General features: G+C 41.2%; 1 protein-coding gene and 1 long non-coding RNA gene across 2 annotated transcripts in view; one reads left to right on the top strand and one right to left on the bottom strand.

Moving 5' to 3' along the window:
- Positions 1-17,660, bottom strand: part of DCAF1 (DDB1 and CUL4 associated factor 1) — a 321,374-nt gene that overhangs the window by 44,387 nt on the left and 259,327 nt on the right. The gene's annotated exons all lie outside the window — the stretch shown is intronic.
- The window catches only part of LOC134558227 (uncharacterized), a 32,569-nt gene that overhangs the window by 12,668 nt on the left and 2,241 nt on the right, over positions 1-17,660 (top strand). Inside the window, exon 2 of the long non-coding RNA XR_010082320.1 lies at positions 13,809-13,969. This is a non-coding gene — a long non-coding RNA (uncharacterized LOC134558227). The remainder of the gene's footprint in view (positions 1-13,808; positions 13,970-17,660) is intronic.

Raw genomic sequence — 17,660 nt, 5'->3', positions numbered from 1 at the left:
TTTTGTTACCCATTAATGCTCCCTGCTGAGGGCTGTACTGCAGAAAGGTTTATTTACTTTGTATTTACAGACGTCTCTGACAACAAGAGTTTAGCAAGTGCAATTCTCTGTCATAAATTCCTCTCTCTCAGAAGATGCACACCATTCATTACAGTTGTCATGAAAAGTCAACTTTTCAACTATTTTGATTGATTATTGGGCACTTGTAACCTTGTAAAATCCTTGACACCAAAATGCAGAGAGATGAGTTGATCCATCAAGGAAAATTCAAGTGGCACATAACTCCTGCTTTGCACCCCAAGTCAAGCTGTGCTGATCTTAGGACAGATCACATTTTACACAGCTTTTATCTGCAGAGCCCCAGAGGGTTTGCCATCTGAAATATTTACCTGTAAGGTGAATTGATGTTTATCAGCTCAATGTCTTATATAAGACACCAATACTGTGTTACCCTAAAACTGATGGTGAATCCAATGGGCTGAATGTAACCACTGCTTAAGGGGAAACCAAAATGCCAGAAATTCTGCACTGGGTTTACCAACTCACTGGTATTCAATTAATCTGAGGATTAAAATTAAAGAAATCTGAGTAATCAGTAGTTTTAAATATTACACTTCTGACAAATCTCCCTCAAATCCATTTCTAAAAACTGCAACCTGACTTTTGAAAGGAGTTTGGGAGTCCTCTAAAATGCAGTGTGTAATTGAAATTCCAGCCGTGTGTCATCAGATTTGAAGTAGCACATTGTCTTCTGTCTGATAACACACAGTGATACTGAGCCAGCCCCGAGGAAATCCACTCTCTGCTAAAGCTCCAAGGAAATAAATGGAAGAGGCATCAATTGGGTCAAGAGTCCAAGCCATTCCTATCATGGGCAATCATATCAGTATAAATCCTTCTGGCAAGTGGATTAGGCTTAGTCTCAGAAATCTGAGTTGCCCCTGAAGCTCTTCTTGGAGGATTGTAACAGATTTTTTTTCCAGCTTTCATTTCACTTCAGCCAGTTTCTGGCCATTGATTTGGGATGCTGATGTTTTAGCCTTTCCTCCTCACTTGTCTGAGGATTTGTCCTTTTAAAGTGTTTAAAACAAATAATAATTCTCATCTTCACCTTTTTTGGTTTTTTTTAGATAAACTGGTTGTTTTACTCTTCTTAAAAAAAGCTTTCAATTCTCCATCTTGTTATAGTGGTCCCTCAAATGGCCTCACTGAGGAAATGATTCCACATAAAACCCCACTCCAGAGTTCTAGAGGAGGGGAATTGCCCAGGGGTCGATGTTCCTCTGCCTGCTCCTGACCTGTCTCTCCCAGCTGTGCACTCCATGTCCTGCCCATGGAACACAGGGGACTTGGGATCAGCTTCAGATTTCCCAATAAAGAGAAGGATTTTTCCTCTGTCACTGGCCACAGGTGAGGCTAAGGCTCACAGTAACCTTTTTATTTCATTACACGTAGCTGTATATTATTAGATTTTTATCCTTATTTATTCTCTTAAGCAAGATCCTCCACAACTAAAATTCCTGTGTATAACAGCCTGTGCATATGCTGTAGCCTCAGCATATGCTGACTATGCCTCCCTCAGTCATCAGGAACTCCCACAAGTGCTCCCCTACTTTTTGAATCAACACTATTCATTAAAATACTAAATAAACACAGTCCCAGATGCAAAGCTGAGGAACACCAGTAGTGATCATCTTCATGCAAAGCATTTTCCCATTCAGAACAGTCGTAATGTTTTTAGCCTTTAAGAAAAAATCTTACAGTTTTTTACAGGTCCCTTCTCCAATTTCATAATTCCATTATTTCCCATCTGGTTCTACCTTGTCTGTTTTCCGCAGGCATGGACTGTGGCATTCAGGTCAGAGCTCTCTTTAGATATAAATAAATTTTACATTATAAGCAAAGCCAAGTGCCTTAGAGATTTCTTATCTGAGGTTTTCTATGCCAATGTGTTCATAACCTATCATATAATCTCGGAAATGTAATTTTTTCCATGCTTTTAATAGTCTTTATTGAAAACAGAATAAGCATAAATTAAGTTGCTCAAAGGAGAAAAATGCAGTAACTAAACTGATTCAGCTTAGAGTGAAACAACAAAATAATTCAAATGAGTGTATCTACAAATTAATCCAGCAGTTATGAAGGCAAAGTGTAAAGCTGATATTAGAATATTTTATCTCATTTAATAAGACACTGTCAGACCTGAGGGATGCATAAGGAGCAGAAGCATTGAGGTCAGGGGCCCCAAGCACTGCTCAGGCTGAGTTTAAGGACTGAGCCATTGATAGGATACAGGAGTCCCTCAGGTGGATTTGTTGGGTGTTAAACCCTCTCAAACCCCAGCGGGAAAGGCTGGGCTGGTTTGCCTTGTGGCACCTTTAGCTTCTGTAGCCTTGCTTTTGTTACCTGGAGCCAGGCAGTGGAGGCTGAGCTGGGCTCAGTAAAGCCTGGACTGCTCAGCCTGGCCATGGCAGTGGCTCAGGTATTTCACTTGTTTCTCCTGGAAGGCCCAGGAGGAGAAGAAAGGAATACCTGGAGCCTCCAGGATTGTTCCTTGGTCATTTGAGATGCATTTGGCCTTCCTACAACCTTTGCATTTCACAAGTCTCATTAGCTTTAGGAACTATTCCCACGACTTCAAGATCTCCAAGAGCCCATCTGGTCTGTTCCCAGAGAGCAAAATCCTCAGGGTGAATCAGAAAAGATTTCATTCCAGAAATGCAAAGAACAGGATATGTGAGTGGTTACTGCTGGTAATGTTACACCACCAGACTTCTGACAGAGGTGGTGAGAACAACACCCATGATTAGCAACTAATCAGTAGCTAATTTCCCAAAGTTGCCTAATGATCTCATCATCGTTTTTCCATGTACATGTTTTGCAGTTAATTCCCGTGTTCTCCTTTTCTCTCTTTTAAGAATTCCCCCAGACCCCTTGCTATATAGAAATCTGGGAACCACCAAGTCTCAATGCACAAACTCTTTTTACTTTTAATGCAAAAGATATGGAAAGAATATGGAGTATAGTTTATATACAAAGAGACTATGTGTCATTAAAGCTTTCAGAGGCCAGCTTAGCTCAAACCTCATGATTTTCATCTGCAGAATCCCTTTTACCATGAGCTGAGTTCTGATCTTTGAATTTCTGTCCATGACTGATTGTCCTTCTGTGGGAGCTGACAGACCTCAGGCTGCCCTGCTGTGATCACCCATCCTTTGTGTGAAAGTTCTGTAAAGGTTTACATCTGCCTATACATTAATCTATGGATTGTCTGTAAGGCAATAACAAATTTGTTACTATTACTGAGCAAAGGAGAGCAGTGGCTTCAAAGAATCAGCCAGCTTCAGCACCTCTGGAACCTGCATGCCTGAAGAACTTATTCTATCCTGAAGCATGGACCATCTGTGGGAAATTTTTTACCTGGGAGAAAAATGAGCCTTTGCTTTCCTCAGTGTGTGTGTGTGCAGCTCCTGTTAGCATTAATTGCCAAATTCTTGAAGAAAGTACACCCTGAACTATTGTTTCAGAGCCAGCAGCACAGCAGATCCTACAGCTGTGTATTTGTAATTGTGCCACAGCGAAACAAGCCCTGGAGCACGCAAAGAGACTTGGAGATTTCCCACCTCCCTGACAGCCTCTCTGACTAATTCAGCTGTGCTGGCAAGTCCTGCCAGTTAGCACATGCTATTTTCAGAATAAAGTGGATCCAGCACGGAGCAAGAGGCTCCAGTGGTGACGTTTCCCCTTTGTTTCAGAGAGGTGTATTTAACCCTTCTGCCATCTCTAATGGCCCTTACGTGGGTGTGATGTGACAGAAAAGATCCTTTTGAATATTCACGAAACTTTGGCTTCTCTCTGCACAATTGTTCTCTCCTTAAATTCTGACTCCGGGAGTTTAAAATGCAAGTCCCCAAAGGAGGTTTTGTAGGAGTTCTTCCCTTTTTGTAAGCGTGTCTGAGAACCTTGCTGGCCTGGGAAAATGGCCTGGTTTGATGTTTAATTGCCAGTTCTGCTTCCTTGAGGGATCTCGGTGCAGCTCCACCCCATCACCTCCTCTGCCCTCGCCCTGCCTTGGGGCAGGGGTTCCTCTGCAGCCCCTGGTGCTGCTCTGCACAGTCACAGCTGGGCAGGGCAAAGCTCCTGTCCCTTTGTGATGTCCCAGCCTGGCTCCAGTGGCACCTGCCAGCCCTGTCCCTCCCTTTGACAAGGCTCCAGAGAAATTCGTCCTTTCTGCTCTTTCTCAGCTGGACCTTGATTAGATTTGAATTTTATTGTGAAGGAAATACAATAATAACATAAAGAAAGAGTAAAGAATACCTGCAGGATTGTTTTGTTTGGTTTTGCTTAAGATATGGGGTAAACAAAGAAGGCTTCTTCCAATGAGAAATTCATTTATTCTATCAAAAAGAAATTAAAATATCCCTGCAGAAAAGTGCAATAGAGGTAATATTTTATGCACAAAGACTACTGGATTAACTTGAGTGACCAGTCTTCTGTTTTATGCAAAGCTTTTATGCATAAAAATTAATGCAGGTAAGAGTCATTACTCAAGTTTCGAGTCATTTTGCCTGTGAGAGCATTCCTTTTTAATTGCTCTGGAGTCTCTGTGTTCTTCTAAAACTGGAGATGATTCTAACTTATTCCTCTGGAGCTCACTGAAGGCTTCTCTGGTTTTCTGCAGTTCTCCTGAGACTCTCTCTAAACATTTGCCAAGGTGGTCTTTGGCTTCTTTGGAGCAGACCAGCCTGAGAGCTCTGGGACAAGATGGAGTGAGGAGGTGAATGCACCTGGAGTGTGGATTTCAGTAGCAGCCTGGCCATTGCCCAGCACTGAAAGTTTGGTGGAAATTGAGTTGGTTGCTTTTCAAAAATTGCCCAAACTTATTTTGTGTATTAGCCAAACAATTTTCCATTCTCTGGCTTTGTTGTCACAGTCACCTAAACCATCTATCTCCAAGGGAAGAAAAATGATCCTGCAGGTGATATTCAGCATCAGAATGATCAGACTAAATGAGTCAAGTTTGGCAAAATTATAACTAACTCAAAACTGCATCTCCTGATGTCAAGTGTCAGAACAGTTTTAATGAAGAGAATTTTCCTGCTTTAGCACATTTCTAGCAGAATCTTCAGTGAGTCTTAGAAGGAAATAAACCCTGTTTAATGTCTGTGAAAGTGAAAACAGAGGTGTTTTTCTTGAACTGTTTAAATGTCTCCATGTGTTAGTCTTGCACTACTCAGCATAAAAGTCTAAATGGATTTCCTCAGCTAACAAAGTGAAATAGTCCATAATATGCCCCAGCTCCTGCAGCACCAGTGCCAGATTGTGCCATTAGAAGGATGATAACTTACAGGAATCACTGTAATTCACTCCAACTTGAAATAAAAACTGTGGAAAATATGTTGCTTCGGGGGAGATGAAAATCTACCAGCAATATTGATCTGAGGAGCATCTGATGTTCGTGCTGCATTCCAATGTGACAGGACAAAACAGACAAAAATGAGGAGCTGGCTGCCTGTGCCAGGACTCAGCAGCCCTTTGGAAGCAGGGATGTTGCTCTGTGCTCCTCCCAGTTCCTCTCCCCTCTCCTGGTTAAAAGAGGTACCAAAACCTCCCAGGTTTCTCGCTGTTTGCTTTCCTAAAAGAAGTTTTGGATTTGTTTGTTTTGAATAAAAAGCTGTTCCTTGAGGCTAGGATGTAATAGAGGTTTGGCAGTGAAAGAGCTTATTATTTAGAGTGGATAATTCTTCTCTAAAACTGTAACTCTTTGGAAAGATAGGTAGGAGCCTGTCCTTCTTTCTACCTTAAATTTTTGCATTCCCTTTTTTCTTTAGGAACTACAACATTTTCATTCTTATGTGCCAAGAATGAGGCTTAGACCCAATATAACCATATAGTCTGTATCCAAAAATGATGAAACCTTAAGGATAGCTGTATCTTAAGATTCTTGTCTACTTGGGGAGAAATATATAATCTGTAAGCAATTAATTGATGAATGTTGACTTCATCTAACCAAACAAACATATTCCTGAACATCATTCTCTTATTTCATTTACCTTGGGCAGAATTTTACACAAAACCCCAATCCCTCTCTTTGGCTAAAGATAAATGTAACACTTGCTTTCAATACAGAAGCTGTCACTGAAGGTGATTAAGCACGCTCTAATTTATTGTAGTTTACAAGGCAATAGCAAAAAATACATATATATATATATATATATATCATACCAATCCATATGGTGCTATGAAAGCATTTCTCTCCAGTAGTATATGTTTAGAAAATGTCTCTCTGTGCCAGTGCTCGAAGCAGTTTCAGAGTAAGCCTTTGACTAGTGCCATAAAGATCTTCTGTTCTCTCACTTAAACAATCCTGGGAACGGCTGCAGACCTGGAGCTGTGTCTGTGTCTTGGAGATCATTTCTAGGGCAGAGGCCCAGGTGCCTCGGTTGGGTTTGGCAGGAATAGCAGCGATTCCTGCAGCTGTTTGCAGTGTCTGTATTTATTCAGCAGGCAGAGGAGCTGTACCTGCCTCTGATCTCAGCCCCAGAGCTGGTGACAGGGGCTGACTGCCCCCAAAGGGCCTTGGCAGGTGTGAACCTCCTTCCCCTCCCATTCACCAGGGAGCAGGAGACCAGGACAGCGCTGCAGAGGCAGCTCAGTGCTCGAAGGAATGCACAGCCCCAAGTATTTTCTCCCTTTTGTCACATTTTTATAAATTTTTAAGCTCTTGTAGCTCTTTTAGGAGTGGCAGGAATTTCTCCTCACCTCCCTGCTGTAGTTGTGTGACACCCCAAACTGCACAGCAATTCTTCACTATTTTCATTCCTCTACCTGGATTTTGCACACAAGGGTTTCTTTTAGAGAGGATTGGAAGCACTGAAACTTTTCTTTCCCATTCCTAGGGTAGGGCTGTGTGCAGTATCTTTCACAGTTCTGGCTACCAAGCTGTCGTCATCTCCCTCAGTGGTGTTTGTGTCTGTGGACGTGCTGCTGACACCATTTTGGTTGAGCTGCGCTGTGCCTCTTCTCCTTCTGTTCTCGTGCTGATCCAAGTCCCAGATTTCTCCTTATCAGGAAAGTGCATGTTATGTTTCTGTCACTGCAAGTTCTCATTTTAGTCAAATAATCCTGTTTTTAACTTCCCAATGCATCACCACAAGGTAGCCTAGCAGGCTTTGTTGTGAATGCCACATGTGCTGATCTGTGCTTCGTGTCACCCTTGGTGATGTGTGCAGCCTCAGAAACCCCCTGCCTGCAGATTCCAAGGGGGAATATTCCCAGGATGTGAGGAAATGTGGCTCTTGGGGCAGGGCAAGCAGTGCAGGAGGCTGATGCTCATATTTTTGGTTTATTTTTGGATAAGAAAGAGAAGCTGGACAAATTGCTGGGAATTATATTAAGTATGGCATGCAGGAAGATTTCAGTACAGGCAGGTGGCTGTACTTAGCAGATACTGCCAGCAATAAGATTTTTATCCATATTTAATTTGCCTTAATGAACAGACTGCTTTGTATTCAAAAGTGTTTTCACAGTACACAAAAATGGCAGGAGAAGGAATAATGCTTTGAGAAAAATTTAAGAATAGCTGGTGAAAGACAGAAATTTCATCTGTTTATTCAGGGTGGAATAATTCTTTTCCATGGGTGATTTCCAGAAACTTTTTGCTATACATAGTCTTTTCAGCAAATAAATCATGTACTTTTCTAACAATTCTGAAATTCTGACCTTCCATTTTCGTTCCCCTTTTCATCCCTTCAGTTCTGCAAAGAAGCAGAACATTGTCCCCCATATGACACATGAAGTTCTCAGTAAGTTTTTAATATTCTGTACAGAAAGGCAAGTTTGGATGTTTATGTGTGGATTTTTTTTCTTTTTTTGGGAGGGAGTGGAGGGACTGGGAATGGGATTCTTTGATAAAAATGTCTCCTGAGACTCTTATCTTGTTCTGTAGAACGTGCAGATAAATTACAGCTTTGAAGACACTCTAGTCTGGTAGAAGACAATTTATCTACTGAATGTATTAGCCCAGATCCTCTGCTAGTAATTATTTGGATGGAGCTAAACAGATTTACACCAAATATGTGTGTGTTGCTGCTGTGTGAAGGACATGGCTTGCAGGAAATGTGCTGAGACACTGGGAAAACAAGCATTAGGTATGCTGAAGAGGTATAGTTTAGAAATGCAATTATATTTTTACATATTTCTATATGGAAATGATCTTTCAGGACAGAAGAATCAAGATGTGTGAATAACAACTTAAGTCATTAAAGGATAAATTGTCAGGGCTGGGAAGGACTTGTGAGGATCATGTAATCCAACCCCCAAGGAAGACAATCTGTAGATTTTTTTTTCTATTTTTTTTTGTCCTGTTCATCTTTGAAGGTTTTCTCTTGTTGCCAGTATGCACAGAGTGAAACTTTTAGAAGTATATTCATCAGGAATACGGGCAAATGCCCACTGAAGGGTGCTGGCTGTGATGTGCTTCTGTTGTCTCTCAGCAGATCAGTGGGTTGAGGAAGGAACAGAAAGAACCAACACACTTAGACCCTGGTGATTTGTCAGGGCTGGAGACCTCGGGTCCTTGTTTACATGCTGTGGCTATGCTCCAACACAGAGTTTTGTGAAACCTCTTGGATCAAACTCCTCGTTGTGTGTGCATCTAACTCAGTGCTGCCTCTTGCAAACGGAGCTTTTGGGGTTTGTGTGGCCCCTGCTGCAAACCAGGGCAGCTGGGAGGGCTCCAGCCACCTGCACAGCTGACTTTGGGACTGGAACCCTGGGAGCTCTCTGGGACTCACCACGGCACACTCAGCCCCTTCCCTCTGCACCTTTTGCCAGCACAGCTGCCCTGCAGGGCCTGCAGGTGATTCCTGAGCAGGGCTGGGGAAGTGCTGCTGCTCCTGCAGCGCATCAGCACAGCCACGGCTCAGGAATCGGAGCAGAGCCCAGCTCTGGGACCCAGAGTCACACAGGCAACTCCAGTGCAAAGTGCCTGAAGTGATTATAGCCCAGGAGGAGTTTCCAAATTAGAGAAACAACAATCAGTGAGTTTTACCCTGTGTTAGCAAATAAGCATGGAGCTTGCAGAGTGTGGTTACCTGGGGAAATTTAGGGAGTTTTAATCCTCAGCTTGGAAATGAAAGCATTAGCACATAACTAGGGAAAGATGATGGACCTTTTGTTTCCAAACACTGTACATAACTCGGGCTTTCTGGCAATGTCCATGGGATTATATTCATTCCTTCTGAAGCTGCAAATTGATTAAATTACATCAGTGAAAGGCCACTAATGACATGTTTTAGCTTGCTTTCTATTGCAGCAGTGTGTTATAATCTTACATTTGGAATTGGAATGACATGGTGGCTGCTGTTCCAAGGAGCTGTTGGTCACACACGATCCAGCGAAGCTTCTGACCACAGCTCTTAAAAAAAAAAGGAGGGGAATCCTGCAAGTCCTGCTTCTTATCCACATTGACAGGGATGGAATAAGACTGCTTTGCTCCAATTTTATTTCTTGGGTATGTGGAATTTTAACTGTGCTCTCTAGGTGGGGTGCTGAAACATCTTTTCCCAAAACTTGTTCTGTTTCTTCTGAAAGTTTCAACACCCCCCTGTGTGCGTGTCACTGGACTCTGGGTTTGTGCACATTTAATTGTTTATACCCATCAATGAAACCATGGATTCTCTTTTTTCTTCTCCCCATGTACAAAAGCCCAAGCACACAAGGATGGATTGCTCTGGCTCCCTGGGGACTCCTGTCACAAGCTCTCAGTAGAATTTCATCTGGTTTTATCCCTTGAGGTCTCTGCAGCTCCACTTTATATCATAATAGCTCTATGTGCTCCCTTCCCACCCTGTTTCCTGAGCTATAGTGAGACTTTTTGACACCCAGAAGAACTCTCTGTATCTTGCATCTTGTCCTTTCCTCATTCCCCTCTGCCATCACACGGCCTCTAATTACAGCTCCACACTGGTGTCTCCTTCTCCTGGGTGCAGCAGCAACCCCTGTGGCTGGAGTAAATGTGTTCCTTATGGTGCCTTCATCAGCTTCAGGGACCTGAAATATATATTGTACATTTAGTGTATTGTTAAAATGCATTTGGTAATTATTTCAGATAATCTGATCTGAATTATAAAGCTAATGACAAAATATTTAAACAGCTACATATTCATGTAATTTCCTAGACTTTAAATGAGATTTAGGCATTACTTGAAGCTGCACCTTCAAAATCTTTTTATCTCTAAAACTTGCATAATCAGGCCCAACTCAGTATTGTACCTAAATAGGTATAATTTACATTTGTCTTCCTATCTCAGTATAAACTACAATGATTTCGTTTCCCATTTAGATAATCCCTGAAATGTGATTCACATCTCCTGTATGCGCTGCTGTTGCCATTTAATTAAATTAGTTCTTACAGCAGCCTCAGGTGCCAGCACAGTTATGCCTCAGTTCTGAGCACCGAGACATATCTGAGTTCTGCGTGGCATGCGCTCAGTTCTGAAATCCTGATTTCATCAGGTTTCTGGACTCCCAGGCCAGGTTTTCTGCAAAGTTTGTTTGCTGTGCAAGCACCATCAGTGCTCGTTTCTGCCACTGAGACTCTGCTGGGTACTGAAGCGTTTGGGAAAACTTGTCTGTAGCTGCTGGTGTGCAGCCATGCAGGCAGTTCCAGGAGTTCATCTCCTCAAGTCCTCTCAAAGTTGGGGGATGAGGAGTCCCTTTGGAATGTGTTACAAGGCTCTAGATAGCTCTGAAGTGAAGTGAATGCTTCTGAAAATCTCTGTTGGGGTCATGTCTTGCTGATGTGGATCGCCAGCAATCACAAAGTTAGAATTGGAACGAGAGAAATAGAAATTGCCTGTGAAACAAATTTTGAAATCACATTACAAAAAATGGCCTTCTTTGAAGCTGTTGAGGTTAAGTATCAGATCATTTTGCTAGTCAACTGTGTACTTGTGTATGTAATTGGAAATGCAATTATACAAGTTCAGAATTTGATATCATTTTTTTTCAACATCAGTGTTCACAGCAGGGGTAAAATTGAAAGCTATGAACCACAGCCCCTGAAAATTGGCTTTTCATAGGAGCTTCAGTCTGCAATTTCTCCTGTTATTGGCTAGTCTGGCAACACAGTCATCCCTAAATGAACTGCACTTCTTTTTAGCCATGTGAGTGATTGTCCTGGTGGTAGTAAAGTTGTGATTTATTTCCTTGAGGAATCTCATTGTATCTGTTCCTTTCTGTGACGTTCTTGAAGGACATTTTTCACATGAACCAGCTTTACTCTGTCGAGCAACAGAGTCACTGGGAACCAAGGCTCCAGAAATCCTGTAGGATCCTCCCACTCAGTATTGCCTGGCAAGCCAATTAGCTTGGTATTTTTATCTCTAACCTGATTTGGAACTAATTGTAAATTACTATTTTATGATTCTGTTTTCTGTGATAAATGCCCTACTCAATTATTATTAGATCTGCTCCTAGGACAGCTGAATCTTCTATCTATGCCATACCTTGTGGCTTTGCAATCTAAGGAGGATACAGAAGCACCTCATCCTACCTCACTGATCCTTGAATTTGGCCCAGAGCACAGGGGGATGTGTTCACCCTCTGAGACAGGCAGGATTTTCTGGCACACCCTTCCCTGTGGTAAAAGTACCATTGTAGTGTAAGTTTGTATCAGTTCTCTAATATCTCTCAGGTTGCCTTCAAAGCAAAGCCCAATGCTCTACACTGAATTAAGAAAGTTTGAGCTGCTTCATATTTTATTCCAAAACAGTGTTCTCTGCATTTTATTTGATTTCTCTTTTTAATCTCAGGGTCTACCATGAGATACCATTCGTTACAAAGCTTGACCTGCAGCTTTTACCACAGAGTGCATCTCTCTTCAATGCAATTTTCAAGTAAATATTTAGTCAGTCCTTCCCATTTACTGCACCTAGCCTCATATCACTGAGTGGTGTCTCAGAGCACACAGATTCAATTCCTTCTGGCTAAAATGAACCTAGAATAAGCACTCCAGGAGCACCTGTGGATGTCCATTAAGCAGTCATGGACCAGTTCCTGGTCCACACCAGAGCTTAGCCAAAGTGACTCACACTGCAGTCTGTGTCCTCAGCACCAAGGGCTTTGCTGTGCAGGTTGAAGGCTGAAGCCCCTCTCTGTTTCCAGCTCCAGGAATCTTTAGAGTCACACTCAACTGGAAAGACCCCCGAGGAAGGATGGAGCACATGGAACCACAGGTGCTTCCCAAACCTGCTTCTTCCCCACAAACCTTGGCTACCTTGCTCCCTATAGCAACTGTCAGAAAATGCAAGGTTCATCTACCCAGATTTAATCCTCTGCATCTGAGCTTTCCTCACTCCAGGGCAGTGACAAGCACAAGCAATTCTTTTCCACAGGCAGTTGAGTTCATGGAGTTGTGTACTGAAAATCTCATGCAAAAGTGAGTTTGGTGCTCCAAATCCCTGAGATGAAGCCTTTTCCTTCAGCATTTTAATCAAGGCCTTTGCTACAGCGAGTGTTTAGCACCATAAGTAATTGGTAGAGACTGCTGACATGATAAAACTGTGGCAGGTTCAGCCTAATCTGAAAAAAATCCCTGAGAACATTAATTGCATGAGCCGACCCAATGAATCATCAGAAAAGCAAGGTATAATCCAAATGTTGTGCACAGCAAGTAGAAATATACCTGGCGTGTTTCAGAAGGCCAGCACTGAGCAGAAACAGAACTAGTGCTCAAAGTGGAGCATTTTCCAGGTTTTCCATGGGAGCTGTTCCACAGAGAGCCCCTTGCTCCATTTGTGAAAATCCCTTTGGCAACTGGGACCAGCATGCAGATGGCAAAATACCGTGACTGCTTTTAGCATCACAAAGTCACTTTGGTGCATAGAAGTCATGATCTTATTGGAAAAATTCTGAACATCTGAGTCAGAGCCACTTGGTAATTGAGTCAAGGCTTGTATGATTCAAGAGCTGTACGTGTTTAGAAAAGTTGTTAGAAATTATAGTGTTAGAAGTCCTTTTCTCTAAGCAAAAAGAAGCTTGAGGACACTGGGGACTGCTGACAGCCAGAGAGGAAAGAGCAAGTTTGTAGCCAGCCAGGTAACAAAACAAATGTAAGTAACATCAAGTAGATAGAATTTGATTTGTGTATTTAAAGAACTGCCAATACCTGTGAATTCCAGTGGTCGGTTTTGAGTGCCTTTCTGACACCCGTTTGCCAAGCCACCATTTCTGGATTTTTTGAGCCATTCCAGATCTCTGGGCAGATCCAAGCAGCTGCAATTCTTAATGAACACTGAAGCTGTAGGTCTCTCTTTAATACCAAGCTGAGATGGTGCTGCCCACTGAGACCAAGGGAGAGCCCAGTGAGAGCTGTCATGTCTGCAGCATCTCTTGCTTTATTAAGCCTCGAAGGAAAGTTTTGAACCACAAAAATAAGAGAAGTGACAGGATCCTAACAGCTAAATTATTTTTTCCTGGCTGTGAAAATGCCAAAGCAGCCTTGTTTTGTGGTGATCTTTTCTATCGTTAGGCTGTTTCAGGCAATAAATGATAAGGCTTCTCTCATGCACAAATGGAATTCTTTTATGGAAAATGATGCAAAAATTGCTTCTAATTTTTAGAAATGTCTGTTTTATAACAAAACACTTACTGATAGAAAACCTCTGTAGTGTAGAGGTAGCCTCTGGTGATGTAATTTAAAAATAATGCCAGTATGTTCTAGGATATTCATATAAATATAAGTTTATTTTCAATAATTAAAATAATTTTTGTTAGAATCACCTACTTAATAATTTGTTCTTTAGAAAGTGGTAACAGCAACCTCCCTTGAGAAACATGAATCTGAGGATTTCACCTAAGAACTACCTCAAGACTGCCCTTCATGCTGAGCTAATGGATGTTTCTCCCAGTGACAACCAAGCTGGAGTGAAAGGCTGAAGAAATAAAGAATCTTTTACAGCTCCTGGTAAGTTGTGCTGGTTTATTCCCATGGTTAGCAAACTGCAGCTATTCCAGTCTGAACAGTTCATCAGAGCCTTAGAATGCCTTTGCCAGGTTTGAAGAGCAATCAGAAAACTCCTTGTGTATGTGCTTATAGACATGATCATACCACACCTTCCACTTCTCTTTGACAGAGCTAAAGAGATTGAGCACTTTAAATATCTGTATTAGGAGGTTTTTTTGTTCCCCAGGTCTCAAATCATACTGTTTTGGCTCTTTTCCCTGAATATTTTCTGTTTTCCTTATGGGGAAGGATGGGCATCAGAAGCTGGCACAGTGTGCTGCAACATAAGAGGGATGCAAAAGTTTGTGGTGGGATTAGGTCCATGCAAATCAGTCAGAGGGAAATGTTTCCTTTTATCTAAATCCATCTGAGCTCTGGCTGGGATTTGGAGCAGTGTGAGGTTTGTGGGGCTCAGCTCTGGAACTGATCAGGCTCTGGTTGCTCCATTCCAGCAGCAGTGAACTCTCCAGAGTTGTGTTAATCTGGGTTAGACCAGGAATGCCCAGGACACATCAATGGGACTGTAGCAGTGACAATTACCATGATGTTCTTCAGTGTTATAACACTTCTGTGCCAAAAACACTCTAGCAAACACATTTAGATGACATTTAGTGAGAAGCCTCCTATGATTCATATTTGTCGTAAATATATAAATTTTATATTTATATTTCAGCAAATAATCCTAGAGAAATTAGACATCTGTGGATTGTGAAGGTCTGAATTGTGGAAATAATTTCCTGGAGTTTATCAGATGTCTCAGAGCTTTGGAATGCAAAGTGGCCTGTGTAGGATCCATCACTATTTTATAGCTTGCTGAGTGAATCACAAAGCCTTGATTGCCCGCTGAATCAAGTGGCTGCAACTCCCATAAACATGTATTTAGAATAAAACAGAAAAATGGGACTTCTTCGTTTCAGGTAGCTCACCCTGTTTATCTTTGTAAACAAACTCACAGTGTACAGATTTCTTGTAGTTCACTCTGAGTTTATAGGATCTCTTCTAGTATCATATTTGTAATATTAAGAAAAATTTGCAACTTCTCTTAGCTATGATCAGAAGATGGTTTATTGGCTTCAGAATTATTTCCTAATATTGTGCTAAATTTCTCCAGAAGTGTCCATAAGAGGGTATTGTTTACATCAGTCATGTTTGTGTTTGGGAAAATCAAGGCAGCTCCCACAGCAGCTCTTTAACGTTCATTCTGGGTGCATGTTTTGACTCCTGGGCCTAATCTCTGTCTGGTTACAGCAGCAAAAAGCAGGTTATGCTGCTTCTTCTCTCCTTTTATCATAGGTACATGATAAATTACCTATAAAAATTACATATAATTACCTCTCTCTCCAAAAGAAAGTGGAGATAAATGTATTTAGTAAAGAAATAGGGGGGAATTCCTTGAATAAAATATTTCTTTTATTACAGTAGCAATCTAACAGAAGGCAGAGTTTTTACTGCAAAACAAGATCTTTTTATGGACTTTGGACTGGTAATGATCTACCAGCAATTGTGTCTTCTGAGCATGGTTCAACAGCTGGGTTGTTGCTTGGATCACTTGTTTTTCCATCTAAATGCAAGTACTGAGTCTGTCTCATTTTAAGACTGCAATCTGAAGGTGAAATTCATTACAAATTTGTGATTTCAGAGCAGGGCAGGAAGGTATCAGATATTTCAGCATTTGGAGCCACAGGGTGGCTGTTCCTGGTTGTGTTGAGCTCTTCAGCCTTTGCCTCCTCCCATGAATCTTTTCATGTGGACACCAAATGCTGTTAATTTGGTGTGGAGCACATGAACCTGCCAAACACCCTGCAGAAAACTGTAACAGAAGGGGATTTTATTTTCTAGATTACTTTTAAGCTCTGTCTCATTTTCCTTGTAATGTTCTCCCATTTTTTTGCCTTTAAAAAAAAAATCAGATCTGAAAATTCTTTTTATTTTATTGTTCTTTCCTTGATACAGTTCAGATTGATTTCTGAAAGTTCTGACTTTCTCCCAGCACATTTTACAGTTGTAAGCTGAACCTGTCTCTCTCCAATTCATACCTGTTTAAAGTCCTTTTAGGATTTTCATTTGCAGTATTAACCTCCTTTGGAATGATTATTCCTTTGGAGCCCAGTTTTACCAAAATCTCTTTATTGGTACTCACATTTTAGAAATGGTAATCTATTTACAAATTAAATATATTCTAAACCTTCATGTTCAATTTCAAAAATTTTTCAGTCCAATTATTTTCAGTAAACAGCTACCAGAGTTACCCAAAGCTTCTCCTAAAGTCAAGGCTGAGCCCAATGTTTGCTCACATTCTGTTTAATTTAAATTGAGTCCTCTTTTCTGCATTTGCTCCAAGGTTGTTTGGTCAGCTCTTCTTGCTGCAGATCAAGATCCCAGTGGTGGTATCACTTCATGAGAGCTGGCTGGATGCTTTGGAGGGAAACGTGGCAGCTCTCACACTAATGACAGTGTCAATGCTACAGCAACAGGAACGTTTATTTTCCCCTTGCTCCCCTTTTCTAACCGGAGAGTTAATTCCTACTCTGACACAATTTCTAGGAGCAATAAAATTGAAACCCTTTCTCGTTAAATCCAGTACTAGAATGCTCTTGGAAATTTTGAGCAAACTCATTTGTTTGCTCGTTATTCTCCAAAATTATTTTATCTCAGACAAATTTTCTTTTGTCCATGCTGCTCACATTTTTATTCTCTTCGTTTCATAACACAAGTAAATCTTTATTTTTGCACTATAGTTCAGTAATTTATTTTTATCACTTTTCATTATAATTTTCCTTAGGTGTTTTCATCAGGTTCTGTTAAATGATGCATTCGACATGCATGTTAATTATTAGCTATTCAGACAGCAATCTCACACACAACAGTGAAATAATTCTCAATCTTGCTGTATATTATTTATTTTTCATTTTATTAGTTGTATTTTTATACTCTTCAGGGAAAAGCTGTATTGCATAATTCCAACTATAAAGGGTTATATTTGTGTAATAAATTCCAGTCTTTGCCCGTTTCTGTGCATTGGTACTGATTGTAATAACATTATTTCTTCAGTGGCTTTTTCACCCAAAAATGTGTCCATTTTTTCCCTCAAATTTACCTGAGCTGATCTAATAGAAAGTACTTCTATTTTTCCATTATTTATGGTGGAATGAGCAACAATTAATATGATTCCAAATAAACTCGCCAGGAGCAGTGAATTCCTTTCAGCGGGTGAAGAACAGATTTTAGCAGGTTGCAATGGAATTAGTATTAATGGAAGATTACCTGGCTCCTGGAAATCCTGCCCTCAGCTCCTCTGGACAGCAGCTTGGAATCTTCATCTGAGCTGGGGCTGACAGGGAGCAGCTGTCGTGGCCAAGCACCCTGAGAACAGCCCAGCATTCTGAGCTGCAGTGGGAATGAGAGCTGCACCAGAGGCCAGAGATTTCATATTAATAGGAAAAAGTAAAAGTTGGATCTGTGAGAATCTGTGCTCTTCTAATTCTAAACAGTAGCACATTTGTAGCAGTGTGTGAGAGTGTAAACTCTTGGAGACCCTACCCTGTTACCAGTAGAGAGAAAAAATGAATTATTAAAAATTGCCTGTTTTTTATCTTTATAATCTGAGCAAGTTCAGTTATTTGAGAGATCTGTTTGCAGTCTGTGTTTGCAC

This window comes from Prinia subflava, chromosome 14, assembly GCF_021018805.1.
Source record: "Prinia subflava isolate CZ2003 ecotype Zambia chromosome 14, Cam_Psub_1.2, whole genome shotgun sequence".
NCBI classification, from domain to species: Eukaryota; Metazoa; Chordata; class Aves; order Passeriformes; family Cisticolidae; genus Prinia; species Prinia subflava.
This window is presented reverse-complemented; position numbering and strand designations above follow the sequence as displayed.